Here is an 11,028-nt window from a genome sequence, read left to right as displayed (position 1 = left end):
ACACGCGCTGACACGTCGCCTGCCCTGACTCGTATCATCTCACATACAATCATCTCCGATATGTGTGTACAATTGCAGGTGCAGCCCCAGCTGATATAACCGGGAAAATGGTGCTGTCATACTACAGTGCTTTTCCAACTGGTATTAATGACGTTGCTGCTGTACGTATTGTTGGCTTACGGCATATGAGAAGCCACCGCTGCGGGTAACCAACCGAAATTCAAACCAAGTTTCTCAACAGTTGACGCTCAGTCTCTGACATAAAATAGATATTAGAGCCAAATGAAGCGATTGCCTCCCTTCAGTTAGGAGTGAATAGACACATGTCAGAAATGCATGGTGCCCGCCGTGTAAGACTTAGTCGCAATCACATAACACATTGTGAAAATGAAGAAAAGAATCCCGCAAACGTGCTCAAGTGGTGAAGCCGTGTGCATTTCAAGAATGTCTCCGACAGTACTATCTGTGTAGTTCAAGCGTCTTTTGCTTGCCACGCCACGCCAACTCCCGGGCCTCAGTTGAGATATTCATAATGGAGTGTATACGTCTCAATCGTCGGTCGGCAAGCGTCGGTTAGCGCCTGTCACGCAAACGTTTGAATTCATCCATTCCACCACGTAGTTGCTTCTGCATTGCTCAGTACGACTGGAGGATGACTTCAAAGTGCGCACTGGAATACAGAGGCATCACTTCTTCTAACATTCAACGGTTTACACTTTGTCAATTCATAACCTTGATGAGCCGGACGAAAGTGGTTGGATTTGATTTGCGGCTTGATTGACTTGAGTGAATCGCAAACGTTTGAATTTCGAAAAATAATTATCACAAACAATTAAGCAATATAATTTTCTTCAGACACTTCCTAAATATTTTATTCCCTGGTCAATGTATTAAACAAAATTCCAAATTATTCCTTTGTTTAGATTTCATAGTCGAATAGTATACTTTATCGTTACTCATGAATATTGCTCACCGACGTGTTAATGGATTTAATTTTCGCATTTAACTTCGAGAATGCCCCCCTCTTAGACTCGGTTTCAGCAGGAAAATGCATAAGCCTTAATCCATTAACAATTGATTCAATAATGACACACTCCACAACAACAGGGCTGTGGTTCATTGTGCTGCAGCGAGTGTTGCTTAAACAGACTTTGCATTAAAGAACGCAGCTGAAACAACAACAATAATAATGGCAAAATATGCTCAAAATCGGATTTCGAGGAGAAAATTCGCAGAGATTTAATTGACTTAAATTGATAGCACTTAATTGTGTTTGTTGTTGTTGCCGCTGTTGTTTGCATTATTAATTTTACTGCTGTAGTTGTTTTCTTTTTTCTTTTCCTTATTTTAATTTTTATCAACAACAATAGCAGCAACAATAGCAGCATTCTAAATGCATTTGAATACATATCTACACTTGAGTAAAAAAAAAAAATAGTATGGGTATTAAACTGGATTGTGCATACAAATATAAAAATCTACACACATTCAATTGAATATGCTTGTTGTTGCCGAGATCCAATTTATCAGCTTAAATTTAATTCACACAAAGGGAGTAAATATTTTGTATTTCACCCACATATATTTGATTATTTATGTACATTACTTAGTTCTACATTAAAAAACTCGACGATGTATATAACGGTGTTTGTATATTATTTACAGACTTTACACAAAGACATTCCATAAAAAAGGGATTATGTTTAGTATAATTAAACACCGAAGCTGTAATACCCTTCACAGGTACATAGCAAAAAAGGATCTTATCTTGATTTTGATCGGTCAAATTGAACCTGAATAATATGTTCGAAGATGACAACGCTGGCTCGGAGAATAATATAAAATAATATATGCTAAATTGCGTGAATATATTTTGTCAATTAAAAAATTTTCCATACAAGAACTTAATTTCGATCGTTCAGTTTGTATGGCAGCTATATAGTGGTCCGATATTGGATTCCAACAAATCAGCAGCTTCTTTGAGAGAAAATCAGATCGAAATACAAAAACTGAGGGGCTAGTTCGTGTATATATGTACAGATGACTAAATCGACTCAGCTCGTCGTGCTGATCATTTAGATGTATATGGTGTTTTTCAATAAGAGTTATATGAGTACAAAAAAAGCATACTAATTGTTGAGGAAATTCAAATGTTTTTTAATTAATGTAAAGTACAATCGATACAATGTAACATCTGAATATAACATCATTCAAATGGCCTCCACGACTTTTTTTGCCGGAACGAATTCGATAAACCCAATTTTCGAGTACTTTTTTCACTAAATCAAGTCGTATGTCATGAATTAATTTAATATTGACTTCTATATTGAAAGTGCTATTCATGACATGGAAAAAGTACTCTAGCTAGTAGTAGCTTGAAGATAGTCTGCTTTACTGCTAAAGACCAATGACTTCAAATAGCCCCACAAGCAGTAGTCTAATAGTGTTAAATTAAATCACAATTTATTGAATCGAATCTCCAAACGCAAAAATTCGGTATCAAGATCAACTTCTTCCAATTGCGGGAATAAAAAGTTGGTTACCGTCGATCTATACCGCTCCCCATTAACAGTAACGGTGTCATCAGCATCATTTTGAAAGAAGTACGGACCAATGATTCCATCAGACCAAAAACCACACCAAACTGTCACTTTAGGTGAATTTAATGGTTGTTCATAAATATTTTGTGTATTTTCATGCGTCAGAATCGACAGTTTTGTTTATTTACCGATCTTTCATCTGTCTATAAAAGAAATAGTTTGAGTAAAATAGAAATATGTATGTTTAACTTAGTATGCCTTTTCCCTAAAACTCTGAGCAGGATGATATTGAGAATGTTGAGATCAGGAAGGAATAGGAAACCAACACAAATTGCTACTTAACGGAATTTAAGATTCATCAGATCGGATAGGATCATGATTGCAGTGAAAAAAAGCATTTATGCTTTTCGAATTTTTAACAAGTGGGCGTGACAGTGAAACATTGCGTCTCACTAGTTAATGCTGCTGTGTTGGTACTAATTTCAATACCTAATGAAACCTAAACCAAATAAATAATTTATGCTAAGAATGCGAAAACTGTCTAAGGAATAATAGTCAAATAATAAATTTCAAAATTTCTGATATATCCTGCAACATAAGTACATCTGAAACTAATATTTAAAAATTTTCTTGATAACAATGTCCAACATTTTTTAGTACATTGAAATTATTTTACATATCTTTGAAACTGATAGAAATAGTTTACCTTTTTCTGAAAGTAAGTTATTCACTGTTTAAATGTGGACTAAAGAGAAGTATCTTTCAACGAGTAAGATTAAAAAATATATTAGAATAATGTCACTTCGATAACTCGAATGCAAATTTAAAAATATTTTAGAACATCATACACATCACATACTTTTGTCCACTTTTCTGATTCTAAAATTAATCTTAAACCAGGGTTCGTAAAGTTGATTGATGTTTTCAATCTATTTCTTGAGAAATTTAAGCCACATCTTCTTAAACTAAAGCAGGAGATATAGAAATAACTAGCTTTGCGTCAAAATTCAAGGAGGTCGTGCATAATATCGAATAATTAATTGCACTCTTACGTCTGTCGTAATTGATGCGCATGTATGTATGTGTGTATATGTAAACAGGCGTTTAGGCAATGAACGAAACTCAGTGGCAGAGCAATAAAGCTGCTTGATGCACGAGTGAAAAAATGACAATGAGTGGCGGTAGCAAAATGTGAATAATAATAGTAGAAAAGATTTTTATGTCATTTCCTGCTTCTCGTGATTTTTTTAATGCGGGCATCGCGTGTGTGGACGTTAATATAAGCGCAGATGCTGGCATTTTCCAATGGGGGTGGGCATGATGATGCCCACCACTGCTTTTATGATTGCCTTGGTATGCACAAAGATTGAGCAACAGCCTGAAATAAAATGTTGTGGAATATTTTGCAGCCTATTGGTACTTAGAACTTCATATAGCGCTACATTCGTAGTTTACATACACATATGCACTCACAGTTTTTGTATGTGAGCGTATTTAGAAGACTTCTATGGTTGATGAACACGCAAATATAGGAATATACTTATAGTCTAGGTGATCGGTTTTAGCACCTTATAAGTACAATATAAGTCTATAAGTTTTTATTTTTTAAAAAATTTGGTTGAAAAAGGTTAAAATTCAATTAGGTTCAGTATATATTTGGTAAAATTTAACGTACAAAGTGAAAGAGTTCTTAAATTTTGAAGAGGTTTGCTTTTATGATTGATTATTAAACTTTAGAGAATGTAATTCACTCAATTGTTCAGACTCATAATATTAGGGATACATTCTGTTTTGTAGTAGAACAGTCATCTTCTCCAGTTGCCTTCAAGTACGTCACTTAAGTCGAGTATTCATGCTCTATTGTACAGCACTCCTTATTTAGTAGTTCACCTGGAATTGAACAAGTTGAACAATTAATATAAAATTAAAGACTATGAATAAGTTTAAAATGAGTAAGTTTACGCAGTTTATCTCATTTACACAATCCAAATGTAAGTTAGTATTTCTATTTTTTATTGCTGCTTACTTTTCTAAATATGCTTCACATGTATTTCTGCGAAGTTAACATTTCTATCGCCGTGTACTTTTTACTTCAATTGTCACTAATTTATATTAATTTATTATTTAAATTAATTTAGAAGTGACATCAAAAATCCAGAATTTCAAAAGAGCTATTAACTAGATTGAATGATTTAGTCTTCATTGCTTTGAGAACCAGCTCCAATCAAAAGAGAATACTCTATTCTGTGTGAGTCTAGCTTAAGGCGAGCTGAACCGCTGCAAAATTATTTACATTCAGATCATTTATTCTTACGCAAATACTTTATGTGTGTATGTGTGCGAGTTTGTCTAAGTATGGGAGCTCTGCTATGATAGTATAGGCTTAGGAATATTAAATTGCATGTGCTTTGTGGCATAGTTAGTGTAAGAATTGTGTGTGTGTGGCAGATACATTCCTGCCATATATACTGTTACATTTGACATACCTATCTGTGTACATATTTATATTTATATAATATATTATTTTTTATTGTTGGTTCTGCGCTAAATTATTATGTATATATCGTGCCGGTGTCTGCTTGCCTGCATATGTATGATTCAATTAAGTTTAATAAAATCTGTTAGATGACGCTGAATTGAGTGTGAAATCATGACGAACAATAACCATAAAGCCCCATTTTACGCGTGTTAGTACGATTTGATTGCTTAACAAGTGAATACTATTGTATTTGAACTCATATAAAACAACTTTCCTTAAAAGAACTTCTCTTTTCATTTGTCTATCATATAATTCAATATGTCAGAATATTTCCAAACTTAAATAAGCTTGAGCAGCGATAAAAAAGAATGATTTTCTATAAGCATACATATTTGTATGTACATACCCCTATTTACAAATGGAACAGTTATTTAGTTATTATATAACATTTTTTTTCTTCTATTTGAAAACAATTAAACATAGATTTTAAGTATCTAATACTCTAGACCTTTTATTAACGACCCCAAAAGTTCAGATACACATGTCAATGCTTGTTGCATATTTGAGGGCGCTTGCCAGCTCTTCGACATGCCAGTGACCAACCATAGTCATCTGCTGGCTATTTTAATTTCTCTAATTCAGTTCCTTCAGTTGATTACTATTATTCAATTATGATTCTTCCATCCCACAATTCTCCATGACCGCCGGTTCGTGCGGTTGGCGGCGCGTCAAATTGTAATTACATTGACTTGTTCAGTTCTGAATTGGTTAAAGACCTATTTATCTTTAATATAGCACTGTATGTTTATGTACAACAATGTGCGACACACATGTACTCGTATATACCGTAAATATACACTAATTTAGTTTTATGCTTTGCGTTATGATTTCAACTGTGGTGGCGAAAAGGGCGCGATCTGTATGTAAGTAGACACACTACACTTTTGCCACTGGTATAGAATTTTATTAAACACATACGCGCATACCATATGCTAAGTACCCAGTAGAGAAGATTACCAGATTACCAATAGAGGGCTGATATTAAGATTTTATATTAAAAAGAAATACAGTATTATAAGTATTGATAATAGCATCTTTGTGTTGCTGCAAAGTAAATTCACAATTAAAAAAAAAGATATATTTTGTTACTTTACACTGACGTAATGAGAGCAATTTTTTCACAGTTTGTAGACAACAGAAATGTACGCGCTGTTTTTCCTATAGGGAATAAATGTGATTTTATACACATACATACATCTATTGAGGTGGTTTGGTGCTACTGCGTCATCAAGGGTCATTCAAACACAGTTTTGGTCATGTCATATGCCATTCGAGGGCATGTCAACGTAGAGCACAATATGTGTCGAATTTACAAATGCAGTAAATATGAATGTGTGAACTGTGGTCACACATATTTTGGTAAATGAGCTGCGAATTCATAAGTGTTAGGTTAGTGTTTAAATGTTTGTTGTAATATATATGTACGAGTATGTACATGATATATATAGAAATATGTTTATAAATATTTAATGTCCACAAGCATCGGTATGGGGGTTGGAATTGTTAATTGTTTTCGATATACGAATTGAATTTACTGTTTCCTTATTAATTTTCCAAAAGTTATAAGAAGCTTTAAGCAATTCTAAATGAGAAAAAGAATGCGAATTTCAACAATAGAATTATTATTCTGTAAAAACGCAAATTTTATGCTGGTCGGAAACTAGGGTCAAATCCTTAAGAAATTATTTCTGAGTGATCTATGTATATAACTAAATAATTTTCTCAATGCTCATATAAAATGGGCGGTAACCATCTATTGCAAATGTGTAAATATACTGTTTGCATGTATTTGCGTATTTCGTTTTAGCTGTAGAAAGCCCTTGTCAAAAGGTACATTGTGCAATGGTTTCTCCAGCATGGCGCTAAAAAATATGCAACAGTTTTGTATGTGAGGCACGCACAAATTTTTTGCGAATTTTAAAAAAGTATCTTCTTTAATTCTTTTACTTAGGGTCTCAAAACACCTTCAAAGATGTGCACGTTTCTAAAGAATCACAAAGGTACAATGGCCTTCAAAAAAGAGAACTCTATTGGGGAAGCCAAGAGTATAAAGGAGAAATAAATAAAAAAAATTGTGCATGAAAAGGACAAATGCCGCAAATTTGCGGTTTCGCCCATAAGTGATGCTTTCAATATTGTGCGTTTTCAGTTACAATGTGGCCGCTGAGTATGAATAGAAGAGGAAAGTAGCAATTTCCTTTGAGGAAAGGCAAAATTCAAAGGATGTGTATGGCATGGGGTCATGCAGGGGTCGTGAGTGTATAAGCATGTAAACAATTGTGTAAATTACTGATTTAAATTACGTAACCCTTTTAACGTGGTTGCATTTGAATAAAGCGCTGAATTTTGCCCGATGGTGACTCTGCTAGCTTCTTAGGACCAGAGAATTTTGTTTGAAAATAAAGTTCGTAGGCTTCAATGCAAAAATATTTCGTAAGTTGTACGGACTGCGATGTTAACAAAGTATATTGATAAAGAATCTTTGTCACTGGAAAATGAAATATCGTAAATGTTATAGATTTGCGTAAAATAGTGGGTTTATTTCTTAAATGTCTAAGGATGGTAAAATGTAATAGATGTTAGAAGCAGGGTTGCGAATTAAAAATGAAAAATCTAAAATTTTATTTTTAATTTGAACCAGGCAAACGCGAAAAAAATTTTAATTCTAAAACAATTTTTTTTTGTTATATGCCAAATTTTTTTTTTTATTTTTTAATCCGGTAAGTGGGATTAAAATTTTAATTAAATTATTTTTTAATGTTTAGAATGAGTTAAATATCCAGAACATGTGCACTTTTGTTGTTTGACATATATTATTTCTTCGACATATCACAGTTATACTATTTGCATATATATTAGGGTGGAGCGAAAAAAAATCTTTTCTCCACAGCTTCTAGAACACTTATCAAAAATTGTTTACCAAATAAAAATTTCAACTCGAAAATTTACTTTAAAACTGAGTGGGCCGCCTCAAGATTTTTTTTTGGTCCACAAATCGTACAGTTAAATGTATTTGAATAATAGCACAAATAACGCTTTTTTGTATTATGTAGGCCGCCTACCTATAATGAATAAATGAGCTAGCTTGAGGGTTTGGTTGAGTACTCAGTATATTGAACAATAAAAGGAGAGACTATTTTCCCCATTACATGGAAGAATTCTGCTTGCTATTTAATCCTCCTATCTTTATAACGATATGACCCTGAATTATTTGCAATTTTCGTTTTTGATATCACCCATCAGAGATTTGTGACTACCTATCAGGTATCTTGTCACTCATAAGGCAAACAATATTGCGAAAGAAAACAGCAAAAGCGTAGGAATCTACATACTCACATATCTTAACTAGTTTCCCCACAAATTATACGTTTTCATAAACACACAGATAAAAAAGATGAAGATTTGGTTTCCCGACTTCGCCTCCACAATCATTTTTCTACGTAGGCGTTTATTTTCCTATGCACTTGTTTATTTTAACTTCATCCACATGCTCTCACATTCATCTCCGTCTGCTCTGCCGCATATTTGCTTATTTTTGTTTATGTCGAATGCAAATTTGCTCGAGGGCGGCGCCGTCTACTATTGCTGCGAGCTTTCTTTGCTCAGCCTGCTGCTTCCTTCCTCGCATCACTTTCTTCAATGCCTAATGATAATTTGCGTCTATTTTGCTGGCATTCAACGTTTGCATTTGCTACGCCAAATGACTTCCTGACGACATACACATATAGGCGCATATGTGACATAGCAGAAGACACCGATGATGGCATGATAGCTATTCAATTCAATGTAGCTTTGCTGACTCTTGAACTTTATTGGCAGTTGTCTGCTGATGAGGCAGGATATGCTCTCATCAAAACGATTGGGCTGCAATAATGTGGGCCAATATATATTTTTATGCGTGTATTTAAGTTGAAATACTGCTTTTACATATGTGCCGATATACAAGGGCAATGGGTGACTATATGTGTGTGTGGTTCCTCCACGTAATTTGCTGACTATTGATTAAGGTCGTTGATGAGCTGCAATATTCGAAAGGAGTCGACTCTTCCAGTTCTTCCTCGGGCTTGATATTGAAAATAATGTGAATAAACTTGTTGGTATGGTAAAAAATAGAAGGAACTTGCTGATTTTATAATTTCTTATAATTTAGTTGCTATACACTAGTACTTTTATTATTTACTTGTGGTAGTTGTAATTTTTGAGCAAAGACTAATGATTATTGATGTGTGTCTTAACTAGTCGAATAATTCAAATAACTAACGAAAGAAGATTCGTTGGTGTATTATAGAAGCGGGTAAGAAATTAAGGGAAAGTGTATGCTCGACAGTTGTCTTCTACTATGATTTTGGTCAGGTGGGGTTAGCACGAATGAAATTGGGGTAAGCGGACCAAATTAGCAAGGTTATCGGCTATGCAATTTGCGGCGCTGCCGCTGTCACCGAGCATCCAAAAAAGACTAATGTGGCAGAATTGTGATGCTAATTCTAATGAGGTCATGCACTGCTTATAAAGCTTTGAGCGACAGTCAGCGAGTTTAGAGCCCTTATATACGTTCAGCTATCGCAGTAACTACGTACTTCTCTAGAGGAAGCTGCACTTTAGAGCAGTACATCCCTTAATGGAGACTATCTCTTCTTGAAAGACACTACAGTGGTCTGGTAGTCTGAAATTAGAGTTGATAGAGAGCTCCCGACAGAAGACTTCACTTCTTACCCCCCCATTAGATTTGATTAATCCGTGACGAAGCTCACTGCACTTCTTCTGCAGCGGCTTTGCCTGTCCACAAATTCCTCGCACGTGTGTGAGAGGAGTAAGAAGCACCAGCAGAAAGTACCGCGGTGCAGCGATCTAAATTGTCATGAATGTGAAGTGGTGTAGAATTTCAGTATGACACTCTTTGGACCTCTCGTGTAACCAGCTTCCCTGAGTCTAGTAGCAGCCTTCGCCGCTGTGCACCTGTATATGCGTTCTACTATGGAAGAAAAGTGTTTGTTATTTTATTTTTACAAGTGTTGAATCGTTGAGAGAATATTACAAAAGTAAGTTTAGGAATACTTAATCGCGGATGACTGAATTTATGTACTCATCCATTGGCGATTAAATTTCATAATTTAAATCAATTGAGATTGTCTTAGTTTAAACATCAAATAAATCACCTATTCAATATATATAAATTACGAAAGGCAGCAGGCGACTGAGTCGCCGGTCGCCAATCATTGATTATTATCTATTACTGCCATCCCTTATTACGGTATGGAGAGGTGTCTTTAAAGAAAATTTGCAAAATTTATCTTTTATTTTAGCAAAGGTTTTCAGTTAAAAAATTTACCTTAGTTGACCTACAAAAAATCGTTTTAGTTAAAATAATTGATTAACTGTTTGAATAATATAATATTTGGTTGGACCGTGGTCGCACATAAACCATCATTAGGCCAATGTGCTAATAATATTTACATTTATACTTATTGTTAGTGTGAAATATTTTTAAAGAATTTGCAATGCCTACTGATTTGGTTATATGACTAAATTGTACGTGTGTTCCCAAGGGGTTTTTCATTATGGTATTTAGTAGTGTGGGTAGTAGTCATAGGGTTGTTATTTTTTGGAATAGGACATTTACTGTTTTATTTTCTGCATTCCAACTTTCATATGTTTTCCGTTACATAAGTTGTTTACTAACGAATATTTGAATTTTGTAGTACTTTCTGTGAAATAAACACAATTGACAATTCAGTGGCTCATAAGTAGCGCTCTATACTGTATATGCATGTACTTGTGGCAAGTATGTATGTATGTATCTATATTTTTGTAGAAGTAAAAATGACCGAATATAATGCGACAATGAGCGCCGCAGAGGCCGTCGAGTCATGTCGCAAGTCATTTTTCAATTAAATCAATTTAATCTCATGAATACGCCTCACACACACACACACAAGACCACATTTATGA

The sequence above is a fragment of the Bactrocera oleae genome, chromosome 2 (genome assembly GCF_042242935.1).
Source record: "Bactrocera oleae isolate idBacOlea1 chromosome 2, idBacOlea1, whole genome shotgun sequence".
In the NCBI taxonomy this organism is placed as follows: Eukaryota; Metazoa; Arthropoda; class Insecta; order Diptera; family Tephritidae; genus Bactrocera; species Bactrocera oleae.
This window is presented reverse-complemented; position numbering follows the sequence as displayed.